Source organism: Ranitomeya variabilis, chromosome 6 (genome assembly GCF_051348905.1).
Source record: "Ranitomeya variabilis isolate aRanVar5 chromosome 6, aRanVar5.hap1, whole genome shotgun sequence".
Lineage (NCBI taxonomy): Eukaryota > Metazoa > Chordata > Amphibia > Anura > Dendrobatidae > Ranitomeya > Ranitomeya variabilis.
Window position 1 is genome coordinate 580820558 of NC_135237.1, and position 18668 is coordinate 580839225.

The 18668-nt window shown below is 52.7% G+C and overlaps 1 protein-coding gene across 11 annotated transcripts in view; it reads right to left on the bottom strand.

The window, feature by feature from the left end:
- Positions 1-18668, bottom strand: part of LOC143783165 (kinesin-like protein KIFC3) — a 314549-nt gene that overhangs the window by 142844 nt on the left and 153037 nt on the right. The gene's annotated exons all lie outside the window — the stretch shown is intronic.

An 18668-nucleotide genomic window follows, 5' to 3' on the forward strand; every position in this document is an offset into this window, starting at 1 on the left:
TCTCTCCAGCACACTCTGCTGTGACCCCTCGTACATCCCATCATCCTCTGCTGTCCCTTCCCATCCAGTCTCTCCCCACCATAGTCTCTCCAGCACACACTGCTGTGACCTCTCGTACATCCCATCATCCTCTGCTGTCCATTCCCATCCAGTATCTCCCCACCATAGTCTCTCCAGCACACTCTGCTGTGACCTCTCGTACATCCCATCATCCTCTGCTGTCCATTCCCATCCAGTATCTCCCACCATAGTCTCTCCAGCACACTGCTGTGACCCCTCGTACATCCCATCATCCTCTGCTGTCCATTCCCATCCAGTCTCTCCCCACCATAGTCTCTCCAGCACACTCTGCTGTGACCCCTCGTACATCCCATCATCCTCTGCTGTCCCTTCCCATCCAGTATCTCCCCACCAGTCTCTCCAGCACACTCTGCTGTGACCCCTCGTACATCCCATCATCCTCTGCTGTCCCTTCCCATCCAGTCTCTCCCCACCATATTCTCTCCAGCACACTCTGCAGTGATCCCTCGTACATCCCATCATCCTCTGCTGTCCATTCCCATCCAGTATCTCCCCACCATAGTCTCTCCAGCACACTCTGCTGTGACCCCTCGTAGATCCCATCATCCTCTGCTGTCCATTCCCATCCAGTCTCCCCCCACCATAGTCTCTCCAGCACTCTGCTGTGACCCCTCGTACATCCCATCATCCTCTGCTGTCCATACCCATCCAGTCTCCCCCCACCATAGTCTCTCCAGCACACTCTGCTGTGACCCCTCGTACATCCCATCATCCTCTGCTGTCCCTTCCCATCCAGTCTCTCCCCACCATATTCTCTCCAGCACACTCTGCAGTGATCCCTCGTACATCCCATCATCCTCTGCTGTCCATTCCCATCCAGTATCTCCCCACCATAGTCTCTCCAGCACACTCTGCTGTGACCCCTCGTAGATCCCATCATCCTCTGCTGTCCATTCCCATCCAGTCTCCCCCCACCATAGTCTCTCCAGCACTCTGCTGTGACCCCTCGTACATCCCATCATCCTCTGCTGTCCATTCCCATCCAGTCTCCCCCCACCATAGTCTCTCCAGCACTCTGCTGTGACCCCTCGTACATCCCATCATCCTCTGCTGTCCATACCCATCCAGTCTCCCCCCACCATAGTCTCTCCAGCACACTCTGCTGTGACCCCTCGTACATCCCATCATCCTCTGCTGTCCCTTCCCATCCAGTCTCTCCCCACCATATTCTCTCCAGCACACTCTGCAGTGATCCCTCGTACATCCCATCATCCTCTGCTGTCCATTCCCATCCAGTATCTCCCCACCATAGTCTCTCCAGCACACTCTGCTGTGACCCCTCGTAGATCCCATCATCCTCTGCTGTCCATTCCCATCCAGTCTCCCCCCACCATAGTCTCTCCAGCACTCTGCTGTGACCCCTCGTACATCCCATCATCCTCTGCTGTCCATACCCATCCAGTCTCCCCCCACCATAGTCTCTCCAGCACACACTGCTGTGACCCCTCGTATATCCCATCATCCTCTGCTGTCCATTCCCATCCAGTCTCCCCACCATAGTCTCTCCAGCACACTCTGCTGTGACCCCTCGTACATCCCATCATCCTCTGCTGTCTCTTCCCATCCAGTCTCTCCCCACCATAGTCTCTCCAGCACACTGCAGTGATCCCTCGTACATCCCATCATCCTCTGCTGTCCATTCCCATCCAGTATCTCCCCCACCATAGTCTCTCCAGCACACTCTGCTGTGACCTCTCGTACATCCCATCATCCTCTGCTGTCCATTCCCATCCAGTCAACCCCACCATAGTCTCTCCAGCACACTCTGCTGTGACCTCTCGTACATCCCATCATCCTCTGCTGTCCATTCCCATCCAGTCTCCCCCCACCATAGTCTCTCCAGCACACTCTGCTGTGATCCCTCGTACATCCCATCATCCTCTGCTGTCCATTCCCATCCAGTCTCTCCCCACCATAGTCTCTCCAGCACACTCTGCTGTGACCCCTCGTACATCCCATCATCCTCTGCTGTCCCTTCCCATCCAGTCTCTCCCCACCATAGTCTCTCCAGCACACTCTGCTGTGACCCCTCGTATATCCCATCATCCTCTGCTGTCCCTTCCCATCCAGTATCTCCCCACCATAGTCTCTCCAGCACACTGCTGTGACCCCTCGTACATCCCATCATCCTCTGCTGTCCCTTCCCATCCAGTCTCTCCCCACCACAGTCTCTCCAGCACACTCTGCTGTGACCCCTCGTACATCCCATCATCCTCTGCTGTCCCTTCCCATCCAGTATCTCCCACCATAGTCTCTCCAGCACACTGCTGTGACCCCTCGTACATCCCATCATCCTCTGCTGTCCATTCCCATCCAGTATCTCCCCACCATAGTCTCTCCAGCACTCTGCTGTGACCCCTCGTAGATCCCATCATCCTCTGCTGTCCATTCCCATCCAGTCTCCCCCCACCATAGTCTCTCCAGCACTCTGCTGTGACCCCTCGTACATCCCATCATCCTCTGCTGTCCATACCCAACCAGTCTCCCCCCACCATAGTCTCTCCAGCACACTCTGCTGTGATATCTCGTACATCCCATTATCCTCTGCTGTCCCTTCCCATCCAGTCTCTCCCCACCATATTCTCTCCAGCACACTGCTGTGATCCCTCGTACATCCCATCATCCTCTGCTGTCCATTCCCATCCAGTCTCCCCCCACCATAGTCTCTCCAGCACACACTTGTTATGACCCCAATGGAAGAGGGTCTCAGAAATAATAACCAAGTCTGCAAACACAAAAAACCAGCTCATAGGGCAGTGGTAACTGGGCTGACCATATATCTAATCCTAGCACCACAAATAGAAGTAGCCGGGGAACGTGCCTACGTTGGTTCTAGACGTCTCGCGCCAGCCGGAGAACTAACTAACCCTAGAAGGGAAAAGAAAGACCTTTCTTGCCTCCAGAGATAAGACCCCAAAAAGTTGGATACAAGCCCCCAACAAATAATAACGGTGAGGTAAGAGGAAAAGACAAACATAAGAATGAACTAGGTATTTAGCAAAGAGAGGCCCACTAGCTAATAGCAGAATATAGTAAGATGACTTATATGGTCAGCAAAAAACCCTATTAAAATATCCACGCTGGATATTCAAGAACCCCCGAACCGTCTAACGGCCGGGGGGAGAACACCAGCACCCCTAGAGCTTCCAGCAAGGTCACAAATCACATTTAGTACAAGCTGGACAAAAATAGAAGCAAAGCAAATAACCCAAATAACCAAAAAGCAAGACTTAGCTTAATTTTGCAAAAACCAGGACCAGCGGACAGGAGCAAACAGAAGGATCTGATTACAACGATGCCAGGCACTGGACTAAGGATCCAGGAAGTTAATATAGCAACACCCCTGGACTAACGGCCCAGGTGAGTGCCAAAGTGAAGAAAGACAATCCCAGAGTCATATCACTAGTGACCACAAGAGGGAGCCAAAAAGACTAATTCACAACAGTACCCCCCCTTAAGGAGGGGTCACCGAACCCTCACCAAGACCACCAGGGCGATCAGGATGAGCAGCGTGAAAGGCACGAACTAAATCGGCCGCATGCACATCAGAGGCAACCACCCAGGAATTATCCTCCTGACCATAGCCCTTCCACTTGACCAGATACTGAAGCCTCCGCCTGGAGAGACGAGAATCCAAGATCTTCACCACGTACTCCAACTCGCCCTCAACCAACACCGGAGCAGGAGGCTCAACAGAAGGAACCACAGGCACAACGTACCGCCGCAACAAAGACCTATGGAACACGTTGTGAATGGCAAACGACACCGGAAGATCCAAGCGAAAGGACACCGGATTAAGGATTTCCAATATCTTGTAAGGACCGATGAAGCGAGGCTTAAATTTAGGAGAGGAGACCTTCATAGGAACAAATCGAGAAGACAGCCATACCAAATCCCCAACACGAAGTCGGGTACCCACACCGCGGCGGCGGTTGGCAAAACGCTGAGCCTTCTCCTGTGACAACTTCAAGTTGTCCACCACATGATTCCAGATCTGCTGCAACCTATCCACCACAGAATCTACCCCAGGACAGTCAGAAGGCTCCACATGTCCCGAGGAAAAACGAGGATGGAAACCAGAGTTGCAGAAAAAAGGCGAAACCAATGTAGCGGAACTAGCCCGATTATTAAGGGCAAACTCAGCCAACGGCAAGAAGGTCACCCAATCATCCTGATCCGCAGAAACAAAACACCTCAAATAAGCCTCCAGAGTCTGATTAGTTCGCTCCGTTTGTCCATTAGTCTGAGGATGAAAGGCAGACGAAAACGACAAATCAATGCCCATCCTAGCACAAAAGGATCGCCAGAACCTGGAAACAAACTGGGATCCTCTGTCAGACACAATATTCTCAGGAATGCCGTGTAAACGAACCACATTCTGAAAGAACACAGGAACCAGATCGGAAGAGGAAGGCAGCTTAGGCAAAGGTACCAAATGGACCATCTTAGAAAAGCGATCACATACCACCCAGATGACAGACATGCCCTGAGAAACCGGAAGATCTGAAATGAAATCCATGGAAATGTGTGTCCAAGGCCTCTTCGGGACAGGCAAGGGCAAGAGCAACTCGCTGGCACGAGAACAGCAAGGTTTAGCCCGAGCACAAGTCCCACAGGACTGCACAAACGACCGCACATCCCGAGACAAGGAAGGCCACCAAAAGGACCTAGCCACCAGATCTCTGGTGCCAAAAATTCCCGGATGCCCTGCCAACACCGAGGAATGAACCTCGGAAATGACTCTGCTGGTCCACTTATCAGGAACAAACAGTCTGTCAGGTGGACAAGAATCAGGTCTCCCAGCCTGAAATCTCTGCAACACACGTTGCAAATCCGGAGAAATGGCTGACAAGATAACTCCCTCTTTAAGAATACCAACGGGTTCTGCGACTCCCGGAGAGTCAGGCACAAAGCTCCTTGAAAGAGCATCAGCCTTCACATTCTTTGAACCTGGTAAATACGAGACCACAAAGTCAAAACGGGAGAAAAACAATGACCAGCGGGCCTGTCTAGGATTCAGGCGTTTAGCAGACTCGAGATACATCAAATTTTTGTGATCAGTCAAGACCACCACACGATGCTTAGCACCCTCGAGCCAATGACGCCACTCCTCAAATGCCCACTTCATGGCCAACAACTCCCGATTGCCAACATCATAATTCCGCTCAGCAGGCGAAAACTTCCTAGAGAAAAAGGCACAAGGTCTCATCACAGAGCAACCAGGGCCTCTCTGCGACAAAATGGCCCCTGCCCCAATCTCAGAAGCATCCACTTCAACCTGAAAGGGAAGTGAGACATCAGGCTGGCACAAAACAGGCGCCGAAGTAAACCGGCGCTTCAACTCCTGGAAAGCCTCCACGGCTGCAGGAGCCCAGTTAGCAACATCAGAACCTTTCTTGGTCATATCCGTCAAAGGTTTAACAATGCTAGAAAAATTAGCAATAAAACGACGGTAGAAGTTAGCAAAACCCAAGAACTTCTGAAGACTCTTAACTGACGTGGGCTGAGTCCAATCATGAATAGCTCGGATCTTGACTGGGTCCATCTCCACTGCAGAAGGGGAAAAAATAAACCCCAAAAAGGGAACCTTCTGTACTCCAAAGAGACACTTTGAGCCCTTAACAAACAACGCATTCTCGCGCAAAACCTGAAACACCATCCTGACCTGCTCCACATGCGAGTCCCAGTCATCAGAAAAAAACAGAATATCATCCAGATAAACGATCATAAATTTATCCAGATACTTCCGGAAAATATCATGCATAAAGGACTGAAACACTGAAGGAGCATTAGAGAGCCCAAAAGGAATCACCAAGTACTCAAAATGACCTTCGGGCGTATTAAATGCAGTTTTCCATTCATCTCCCTGCTTAATGCGCACAAGGTTGTACGCACCACGAAGATCTATCTTGGTGAACCACTTGGCACCTTTAATCCGGGCAAACAAGTCCGACAACAGAGGCAAAGGATACTGAAATTTAACAGTGATTCTATTCAAAAGCCGATAGTCAATACAAGGTCTCAAAGATCCGTCCTTCTTGGCCACAAAAAAGAATCCCGCACCAAGAGGGGAAGAGGATGGACGGATATGCCCCTTCTCCAGAGATTCCTTGATATACGAACGCATTGCGGTATGCTCAGGTACAGACAGATTAAATAATCTTCCCTTAGGAAATTTACTACCTGGAATCAAATCTATAGCGCAGTCACAGTCCCTATGAGGAGGGAGAGCACTGGACCTGGACTCGCTGAATACATCCTGGTAATCAGACAAATACTCAGGAACTTCCGAAGGAGTAGAGGAAGCAATAGACACCGGCGGGGAATCACCATGAATTCCCTGACAGCCCCAACTTGACACAGACATTGCCTTCCAATCCAAGACTGGATTATGAGTTTGTAACCATGGCAAACCCAAAACGACCAAATCATGCATTTTATGCAGAACAAGAAAACGAATCACCTCCCGATGTTCAGGAGTCATGCACATGGTCACCTGTGTCCAAAACTGCGGTTTATTTTCCGCCAATGGTGTAGCGTCAATACCCCTCAGAGGGATAGGATTTACCAACGGCTCAAGAACAAAACCACAGCGCTTGGCAAATGACAGATCCATAAGACTCAGGGCAGCACCTGAATCCACAAACGCCATAACAGGGTAGGAAGACAATGAGCAAATTAAAGTCACAGACAAAATAAATTTAGGTTGCAAATTACCAATGGCGACAGGACTAATAACCCTTGTTAGGCGTTTAGAGCATGCTGATATAACATGTGTAGAATCACCACAGTAAAAACACAACCCATTCTGACGTCTATGATTTTTCCGCTCATTTCTGGTCTGAATTCTATCACATTGCATCAAATCAGGTGTTTGTTCAGACAACACCAGCAGAGGATTAGCGGTTTTGCGCTCCCGCAAACGCCGGTCAATTTGAATAGCCAGCGCCATGGAATCATTCAGACCTGTAGGAATGGAGAAACCCACCATCACATTCTTAATGGCTTCAGAAAGGCCATTTCTGAAATTTGCGGCCAGAGCACACTCATTCCACCGAGTAAGCACGGACCATTTCCGAAATTTTTGGCAATACACTTCAGCTTCATCCTGGCCCTGAGAAATAGCCAGCAAGGCTTTTTCTGCCTGAATTTCAAGGTTGGGTTCCTCGTAAAGCAACCCGAGCGCCAGAAAAAACGCATCAATATTTGCCAATGCCGGATCTCCTGGCGCTAGCGAGAAGGCCCAATCCTGAGGGTCGCCCCGTAAGAAAGAGATAACAATTTTTACTTGCTGAGCTGAGTCTCCAGATGAACGGGGTCTCAGAGATAGAAACAATTTACAATTATTCCTGAAATTCCTAAACTTAAATCGGTCTCCAGAAAACAGTTCAGGAATAGGTATTTTAGGTTCAGACATTGGACTACTGGTAACAAAATCTTGTATGCCCTGCACACGAGCAGCAAGCTGGTCCACACTTGAAATCAAGGTCTGGACATTCATGTCTGCAGCAAGCTCAAGCCACTCAGAGGTAAAGGGGAGGAAAAAAGAGAGGAAAGAAAAAAAAAAAAAAAAACTCAGGCTTTCCTTTCTTGTAATCCCACTTCTTCAATGCATTAAACATTCAATGTTGGCCTGGCATACTGTTATGACCCCAATGGCAGAGGGTCTCAGAAATAATAACCAAGTCTGCAAACACAAAAAACCAGCTCATAGGGCAGTGGTAACTGGGCTGACCATATATCTAATCCTAGCACCACAAATAGAAGTAGCCGGGGAACGTGCCTACGTTGGTTCTAGACGTCTCGCGCCAGCCGGAGAACTAACTAACCCTAGAAGGGAAAAGAAAGACCTTTCTTGCCTCCAGAGATAAGACCCCAAAAAGTTGGATACAAGCCCCCAACAAATAATAACGGTGAGGTAAGAGGAAAAGACAAACATAAGAATGAACTAGATATTTAGCAAAGAGAGGCCCACTAGCTAATAGCAGAATATAGTAAGATGACTTATATGGTCAGCAAAAAACCCTATTAAAATATCCACGCTGTATATACATGAACCCCCGAACCGTCTAACGGCCGGGGGGAGAACACCAGCCCCCTAGAGCTTCCAGCAAGGTCAGAAATCACATTTAGTACAAGCTGGACAAAAATAGAAGCAAAGCAAATAACCCAAATAACCAAAAAGCAAGACTTAGCTTAATTTTGCAAAAACCAGGACCAGCGGACAGGAGCAAACAGAAGGATCTGATTACAACGATGCCAGGCACTGGACTAAGGATCCAGGAAGTTTATATAGCAACACCCCTGGACTAACAACCCAGGTGAGTGCCAAACAGAAAAAAGACAATCCCAGAGTCATACCACTAGTGACCACAAGAGGGAGCCAAAAAAGTCTAATTCACAACACACACTGCTGTGACCCCTCATATATCCCATCATCCTCTGCTGTCCCTTCCCATCCAGTCTCCCCTACCATAGTCTCTCCAGCACTCTGCTGTGACCCCTCGTACATCCCATCATCCTCTGCTGTCCATTCCCATCCAGTCTCCCCCCACCATATTCTTTCCAGCACACTCTGATGTGATATCTCGTACATCCCATCATCCTCTGCTGTCCATTCCCATCCAGTCTCCCCCCACCATAGACTCTCCAGCACACTCTGCTGTGACCCCTCGTACATCCCATCATCCTCTGCTGTCCCTTCCCATCCAGTATCTCCCCACCAGTCTCTCCAGCACACTCTGCTGTGACCCCTCGTACATCCCATCATCCTCTGCTGTCCCTTCCCATCCAGTCTCCCCCACCATAGTCTCTCCAGCACACTGCTGTGACCCCTCGTACATCCCATCATCCTCTGCTGTCCATACCCATCCAGTCTCCCCCCACCATAGTCTCTCCAGCACACTCTGCTGTGACCTCTCGTACATCCCATTATCCTCTGCTGTCCCTTCCCATCCAGTCTCCCCCCACCATATTCTCTCCAGCACACTCTGCTGTGACCCCTCGTACATCCCATCATCCTCTGCTGTCCCTTCCCATCCAGTCTCCCTCCACCATAGTCTCTCCAGCACACTCTGCTGTGATATCTCGTACATCCCATCATCCTCTACTGTCCCTTCCCATCCAGTCTCCCTCCACCATAGTCTCTCCAGCACACTGCTGTGATCCCTCGTACATCCCATCATCCTCTGCTGTCCATTCCCATCCAGTCTCCCTCATCATATTCTCTCCAGCACACTCTGATGTGACCCCTCGTACATCCCATCATCCTCTGCTGTCCATTCCCATCCAGTATCTCCCCACCATATTCTCTCCAGCACACTCTGCTGTGACCTCTCGTACATCCCATCATCCTCTGCTGTCCATTCCCATCCAGTCTCCCCCCACCATATTCTCTCCAGCACACTCTGCTGTGACCCCTCGTACATCCCATCATCCTCTGCTGTCCATTCCCATCCAGTCTCCCCCACCATATTCTCTCCAGCACACTCTGCTGTGACCCCTCGTACATCCCATCATCCTCTGCTGTCCATTCCCATCCAGTCTCCCCCCACCATAGTCTCTCCAGCACACTGCTGTGACCTCTCGTGCATCCCATCATCCTCTGCTGTCCATTCCCATCCAGTCTCCCCCACCATATTCTCTCCAGCACACTCTGCTGTGACCCCTCGTACATCCCATCATCCTCTGCTGTCCATTCCCATCCAGTCTCCCCCCACCATAGTCTCTCCAGCACACTCTGCTGTGACCCCTCGTACATCCCATCATCCTCTGCTGTCCATTCCCATCCAGTATCTCCCCACCATATTCTCTCCAGCACACTGCTGTGACCTCTCGTACATCCCATCATCCTCTGCTGTCCATTCCCATCCAGTCTCCCCCACCATATTCTCTCCAGCACACTCTGCTGTGACCCCTCGTACATCCCATCATCCTCTGCTGTCCATTCCCATCCAGTCTCCCCCCACCATAGTCTCTCCAGCACTCTGCTGTGACCCCTCGTACATCCCATCATCCTCTGCTGTCCCTTCTCATCCAGTCTCCCCCCACCATATTCTCTCCAGCACACTCTGCTGTGACCCCTCGTATATCCCATCATCCTCTGCTGTCCATTCCCATCCAGTCTCCCCCCACCATAGTCTCTCCAGCACTCTGCTGTGACCTCTCGTACATCCCATCATCCTCTGCTGTCCATTCCCATCCAGTATCTCCCCACCATAGTCTCTCCAGCACACTCTGCTGTGACCTCTCGTACATCCCATCATCCTCTGCTGTCCCTTCCCATCCAGTCTCCCCCCACCATAGTCTCTCCAGCACACTCTGCTGTGACCTCTCGTACATCCCATCATCCTCTGCTGTCCATTCCCATCCAGTCTCCCCCACCATAGTCTCTCCAGCACACTCTGCTGTGACCTCTCGTACATCCCATCATCCTCTGCTGTCCATTTCCATCCAGTATCTCCCCACCATAGTCTCTCCAGCACACTGCTGTGACCCCTCGTAGATCCCATCATCCTCTGCTGTCCATTCCCATCCAGTCTCCCCCCACCATAGTCTCTCCAGCACACTCTGCTGTGACCCCTCGTATATCCCATCATCCTCTGCTGTCCATTCCCATCCAGTCTCCCCCACCATAGTGTCTCCAGCACACTCTGCTGTGACCCCTCGTACATCCCATCATCCTCTGCTGTCCATTCCCATCCAGTCTCCCCCCACCATAGTCTCTCCAGCACTCTGCTGTGACCCCTCGTACATCCCATCATCCTCTGCTGTCCATTCCCATCCAGTCTCCCCCCACCATAGTCTCTCCAGCACACTCTGCTGTGACCCCTCGTATATCCCATCATCCTCTGCTGTCCATTCCCATCCAGTCTCCACCACCATAGTCTCTCCAGCACTCTGCTGTGACCCCTCGTACATCCCATCATCCTCTGCTGTCCATTCCCATCCAGTCTCTCCCCACCATAGTCTCTCCAGCACACTCTGCTGTGATCCCTCGTACATACCATCATCCTCGGCTGTCCATTCCCATCCAGTCTCCCCCCACCATAGTCTCTCCAGCACACTCTGCTGTGACCTCTCGTACATCCCATCATCCTCTGCTGTCCATTCCCATCCAGTATCTCCCCACCATAGTCTCTCCAGCACACTCTGCTGTGACCACTCGTACATCCCATCATCCTCGGCTGTCCCTTCCCATCCAGTCTCCCCCCACCATAGTCTCTCCAGCACTCTGCTGTGACCCCTCGTACATCCCATCATCCTCTGCTGTCCATTCCCATCCAGTCTCTCCCCACCATAGTCTCTCCAGCACACTCTGCTGTGATCCCTTGTACATCCCATCATCCTCTGCTGTCCATTCCCATCCAGTATCTCCCCACCATAGTCTCTCCAGCACACTGCTGTGACCCCTCGTACATCCCATCATCCTCTGCTGTCCATTCCCATCCAGTCTCCCCCACCATAGTCTCTCCAGCACACTCTGCTGTGACCTCTCGTACATCCCATCATCCTCTGCTGTCCATTCCCATCCAGTCTCTCCCCACCATAGTCTCTCCAGCACACTCTGCTGTGACCCCTCGTACATCCCATCATCCTCTGCTGTCCATTCCCATCCAGTATCTCCCACCATAGTCTCTCCAGCACTCTGCTGTGACCCCTCGTACATCCCATCATCCTCTGCTGTCCATTCCCATCCAGTATCTCCCCACCATAGTCTCTCCAGCACACTCTGCTGTGACCCCTCGTACATCCCATCATCCTCGGCTGTCCATTCCCATCCAGTCTCCCCCACCATAGTCTCTCCAGCACTCTGCTGTGACCCCTCGTACATCCCATCATCCTCTGCTGTCCATTCCCATCCAGTCTCCCCCACCATTGTCTCTCCAGCACACTCTGCTGTGACCCCTCGTACATCCCATCATCCTCTGCTGTCCATTCCCATCCAGTCTCCCCCACCATTGTCTCTCCAGCACACTCTGCTGTGACCCCTCGTACATCCCATCATCCTCTGCTGTCCCTTCCCATCCAGTCTCCCCCACCATAGTCTCTCCAGCACTCTGCTGTGATCCCTCGTACATCCCATCATCCTCTGCTGTTCATTCCCATCCAGTATCTCCCCACCATAGTCTCTCCAGCACACTCTGCTGTGACCTCTCGTACATCCCATCATCCTCTGCTGTCCATTCCCATCCAGTCTCTCCCCACCATAGTCTCTCCAGCACACTCTGCTGTGACCTCACGTACATCCCATCATCCTCTGCTGTCCCTTCCCATCCAGTCTCCCCCACCATAGTCTCTCCAGCACACTCTGCTGTGACCTCTCGTACATCCCATCATCCTCTGCTGTCCCTTCCCATCCAGTCTCTTCCCACCACAGTCTCTCCAGCACACTGCTGTGACCCCTCGTACATCCCATCATCCTCTGCTGTCCATTCCCATCCAGTCTCTCCCCACCATAGTCTCTCCAGCACACTCTGCTGTGACCCCTCGTATATCCCATCATCCTCTGCTGTCCATTCCCATCCAGTCTCCCCCCACCATAGTCTCTCCAGCACACTCTGCTGTGACCTCTCGTACATCCCATCATCCTCTGCTGTCCCTTCCCATCCAGTATCTCCCCACCATAGTCTCTTCAGCACACTCTGCTGTGACCTCTCGTACATCCCATCATCCTCTGCTGTCCATTCTCATCCAGTATCTCCCACCATAGTCTCTCCAGCACTCTGCTGTGATCCCTCGTACATCCCATCATCCTCTGCTGTCCATTCCCATCCAGTCTCTCCCCACCATAGTCTCTCCAGCACACTCTGCTGTGACCCCTCGTATATCCCATCATCCTCTGCTGTCCATTCCCATCCAGTCTCCCCCCACCATAGTCTCTCCAGCACTCTGCTGTGACCCCTCGTACATCCCATCATCCTCTGCTGTCCATTCCCATCCAGTATCTCCCCACCATAGTCTCTCCAGCACACTCTGCTGTGACCCCTCGTACATCCCATCATCCTCTGCTGTCCCTTCCCATCCAGTATCTCCCCACCATAGTCTCTCCAGCACACTCTGCTGTGACCCCTCGTACATCCCATCATCCTCGGCTGTCCATTCCCATCCAGTCTCCCCCCACCATAGTCTCTCCAGCACACTCTGCTGTGACCTCTCGTACATCCCATCATCCTCTGCTGTCCATTCCCATCCAGTCTCCCCCCTCCATAGTCTCTCCAGCACACTCTGCTGTGACCTCTCGTACATCCCATCATCCTCTGCTGTCCATTCCCATCCAGTCTCCCCCACCATAGTCTCTCCAGCACACTCTGCTGTGACCTCTCGTACATCCCATCATCCTCTGCTGTCCATTTCCATCCAGTCAACCCCCACCATAGTCTCTCCAGCACACTCTGCTGTGACCCCTCGTAGATCCCATCATCCTCTGCTGTCCATTCCCATCCAGTATCCCCCACCACAGTCTCTCCAGCACACTGCTGTGACCTCTCGTACATTCCATCATCCTCTGCTGTCCATTCCCATCCAGTCTCCCCCCACCATAGTCTCTCCAGCACACTCTGCTGTGACCCCTCGTACATCCCATCATCCTCTGCTGTCCATTCCCATCCAGTATCTCCCCACCATAGTCTCTCCAGCACACTCTGCTGTGACCTCTCGTACATCCCATCATCCTCTGCTGTCCATTCCCATCCAGTCTCTCCCCACCATAGTCTCTCCAGCACACTCTGCTGTGACCTCTCGTACATCCCATCATCCTCTGCTGTCCATTCCCATCCAGTCTCCCCCACCATAGTCTCTCCAGCACACTCTGCTGTGACCTCTCGTACATCCCATCATCCTCTGCTGTCCATTTCCATCCAGTCAACCCCCACCATAGTCTCTCCAGCACACTCTGCTGTGACCCCTCGTACATCCCATCATCCTCTGCTGTCCATTCCCATCCAGTATCTCCCCACCATAGTCTCTCCAGCACACTCTGCTGTGACCTCTCGTACATCCCATCATCCTCTGCTGTCCATTCCCATCCAGTCTCTCCCCACCATAGTCTCTCCAGCACACTCTGCTGTGACCTCACGTACATCCCATCATCCTCTGCTGTCCCTTCCCATCCAGTCTCCCCCACCATAGTCTCTCCAGCACACTCTGCTGTGACCTCTCGTACATCCCATCATCCTCTGCTGTCCCTTCCCATCCAGTCTCTTCCCACCACAGTCTCTCCAGCACACTGCTGTGACCCCTCGTACATCCCATCATCCTCTGCTGTCCATTCCCATCCAGTCTCTCCCCACCATAGTCTCTCCAGCACTCTGCTGTGACCCCTCGTACATCCCATCATCCTCTGCTGTCCATTCCCATCCAGTCTCTCCCCACCATAGTCTCTCCAGCACACTCTGCTGTGACCTCTCGTACATCCCATCATCCTCTGCTGTCCCTTCCCATCCAGTATCTCCCCACCATAGTCTCTCCAGCACACTCTGCTGTGACCCCTCGTACATCCCATCATCCTCTGCTGTCCATTCCCATCCAGTCTCCCCCCACCATAGTCTCTCCAGCACACTCTGCTGTGCCCTCTCGTACATCCCATCATCCTCTGCTGTCCATTCCCATCCAGTCTCCCCCCACCATAGTCTCTCCAGCACTCTGCTGTGACCCCTCGTACATCCCATCATCCTCTGCTGTCCATTCCCATCCAGTATCTCCCCACCATAGTCTCTCCAGCACACTCTGCTGTGACCCCTCGTACATCCCATCATCCTCTGCTGTCCCTTCCCATCCAGTATCTCCCCACCAGTCTCCCCAGCACACTCTGCTGTGACCCCTCGTACATCCCATCATCCTCTGCTGTCCATTCCCATCCAGTCTCCCCCCTCCATAGTCTCTCCAGCACACTCTGCTGTGACCTCTCGTACATCCCATCATCCTCTGCTGTCCATTCCCATCCAGTCTCCCCCCACCATAATCTCTCCAGCACACTGCTGTGACCTCTCGTACATTCCATCATCCTCTGCTGTCCATTCCCATCCAGTCTCCCCCACCATAGTCTCTCCAGCACACTCTGCTGTGACCCCTCGTATATCCCATCATCCTCTGCTGTCCATTCCCATCCAGTCTCCCCCACCATAGTCTCTCCAGCACACTCTGCTGTGACCCCTCGTACATCCCATCATCCTCTGCTGTCCATTCCCATCCAGTATCTCCCCACCATAGTCTCTCCAGCACACTCTGCTGTGACCTCTCGTACATCCCATCATCCTCTGCTGTCCATTCCCATCCAGTCTCTCCCCACCATAGTCTCTCCAGCACACTCTGCTGTGACCTCTCGTACATCCCATCATCCTCTGCTGTCCATTCCCATCCAGTCTCCCCCACCATAGTCTCTCCAGCACACTCTGCTGTGACCTCTCGTACATCCCATCATCCTCTGCTGTCCATTTCCATCCAGTCAACCCCCACCATAGTCTCTCCAGCACACTCTGCTGTGACCCCTCGTACATCCCATCATCCTCTGCTGTCCATTCCCATCCAGTCTCCCCCCACCATAGTCTCTCCAGCACTCTGCTGTGACCCCTCGTACATCCCATCATCCTCTGCTGTCCATTCCCATCCAGTATCTCCCCACCATAGTCTCTCCAGCACACTCTGCTGTGACCCCTCGTATATCCCATCATCCTCTGCTGTCCATTCCCATCCAGTCTCCCCCACCATAGTCTCTCCAGCACACTCTGCTGTGACCTCTCGTACGTCCCATCATCCTCTGCTGTCCATTCCCATCCAGTCTCTCCCCACCATAGTCTCTCCAGCACACTCTGCTGTGACCTCTCGTACATCCCATCATCCTCTGCTGTCCATTCTCATCCAGTCACTCCCCACCATAGTCTCTCCAGCACACTCTGCTGTGACCCCTCGTACATCCCATCATCCTGTGCTGTCCATTCCCATCCAGTCTCCCCCCACCATAGTCTCTCCAGCACACTCTGCTGTGACCCCTCGTACATCCCATCATCCTCTGCTGTCCATTCCCATCCAGTCTCCCCCACCATAGTCTCTCCAGCACACTCTGCTGTGACCCCTCGTACATCCCATCATCCTCGGCTGTCCATTCCCATCCAGTATCTCCCCACCATAGTCTCTCCAGCACACTTTGCTGTGACCTCTCGTACATCCCATCATCCTCTGCTGTCCTTTCCCATCCAGTCTCTCCCACCATAGTCTCTCCAGCACACTGCTGTGACCTCTCGTACATCCCATCATCCTCTGCTGTCCCTTCCCATCCAGTATCTCCCCACCATAGTCTCTCCAGCACACTGCTGTGACCCCTCGTACATCCCATCATCCTCTACTGTCCCTTCCCGTCCAGTATCTCCCCACCATAGTCTCTCCAGCACACTCTGCTGTGACCTCTCGTACATCCCATCATCCTCTGCTGTCCATTCCCATCCAGTCTCCCCCACCATAGTCTCTCCAGCACTCTGCTGTGACCCCTCGTACATCCCATCATCCTCTGCTGTCGCTTCCCATCCAGTCTCCCCCACCATAGTCTCTCCAGCACACTGCTGTGATCCCTCGTACATCCCATCATCCTCTGCTGTCCATTCCCATCCAGTATCTCCCCACCATAGTCTCTCCAGCACACTCTGCTGTGACCTCTCGTACATCCCATCATCCTCTGCTGTCCACTCCCATCCAGTCTCCCCCCACCATAGTCTCTCCAGCACACTCTGCTGTGACCCCTCGTACATCCCATCATCCTCTGCTGTCCATTCCCATCCAGTCTCCCCCACCATAGTCTCTCCAGCACACTGCTGTGACCTCTCGTACATCACATCATCCTCTGCTGTCCATTCTCATCCAGTCTCTCCCCACCAAAGTCTCTCCAGCACACACTGCTGTGATCCCTCGTACATCCCATCATCCTCTGCTGTCCATTCCCATCCAGTATCTCCCCACCATAGTCTCTCCAGCACACTGCTGTGATCCCTCGTACATCCCATCATCCTCTGCTGTCCATTCCCATCCAGTCTCCCCCACCATAGTCTCTCCAGCACACTCTGCTGTGACCTCTCGTACATCCCATCATCCTCTGCTGTCCATTCCCATCCAGTCTCTCCCCACCATAGTCTCTCCAGCACACTCTGCTGTGACCTCACGTACATCCCATCATCCTCTGCTGTCCCTTCCCATCCAGTCTCCCCCACCATAGTCTCTCCAGCACACTCTGCTGTGACCTCTCGTACATCCCATCATCCTCTGCTGTCCATTCCCATCCAGTATCTCCCCACCATAGTCTCTCCAGCACACTGCTGTGACCCCTCGTACATCCCATCATCCTCTGCTGTCCCTTCCCATCCAGTCTCTTCCCACCACAGTCTCTCCAGCACACTGCTGTGACCCCTCGTACATCCCATCATCCTCTGCTGTCCATTCCCATCCAGTCTCTCCCCACCATAGTCTCTCCAGCACACTCTGCTGTGACCTCTCGTACATCCCATCATCCTCTGCTGTCCCTTCCCATCCAGTATCTCCCCACCATAGTCTCTCCAGCACACTCTGCTGTGACCCCACGTACATCCCATCATCCTCTGCTGTCCATTCCCATCCAGTCTCCCCCCACCATAGTCTCTCCAGCACTCTGCTGTGACCCCTCGTACATCCCATCATCCTCTGCTGTCCCTTCCCATCCAGTATCTCCCCACCATAGTCTCTCCAGCACACTCTGCTGTGACCCCTCGTACATCCCATCATCCTCTGCTGTCCCTTCCCATCCAGTATCTCCCCACCATAGTCTCTCCAGCACACTCTGCTGTGACCCCTCGTACATCCCATCATCCTCGGCTGTCCATTCCCATCCAGTCTCCCCCCACCATAGTCTCTCCAGCACACTCTGCTGTGACCTCTCGTACATCCCATCATCCTCTGCTGTCCATTCCCATCCAGTCTCCCCCCTCCATAGTCTCTCCAGCACACTCTGCTGTGACCTCTCGTACATCCCATCATCCTCTGCTGTCCATTCCCATCCAGTCTCCCCCCACCATAGTCTCTCCAGCACACTGCTGTGACCTCTCGTACATTCCATCATCCTCTGCTGTCCATTCCTATCCAGTCTCTCCCCACCATAGTCTCTCCAGCACACTCTGCTGTGACCTCTCGTACATCCCATCATCCTCTGCTGTCCATTCCCATCCAGTATCTCCCCACCATAGTCTCTCCAGCACACTCTGCTGTGACCTCTCGTACATCCCATCATCCTCTGCTGTCCATTCCTATCCAGTCTCTCCCCACCATAGTCTCTCCAGCACACTCTGCTGTGACCTCTCGTACATCCCATCATCCTCTGCTGTCCATTCCCATCCAGTCTCCCCCACCATAGTCTCTCCAGCACACTCTGCTGTGACCTCTCGTACATCCCATCATCCTCTGCTGTCCATTTCCATCCAGTCAACCCCCACCATAGTCTCTCCAGCACACTCTGCTGTGACCCCTCGTACATCCCATCATCCTCTGCTGTCCATTCCCATCCAGTCTCCCCCCACCATAGTCTCTCCAGCACTCTGCTGTGACCCCTCGTACATCCCATCATCCTCTGC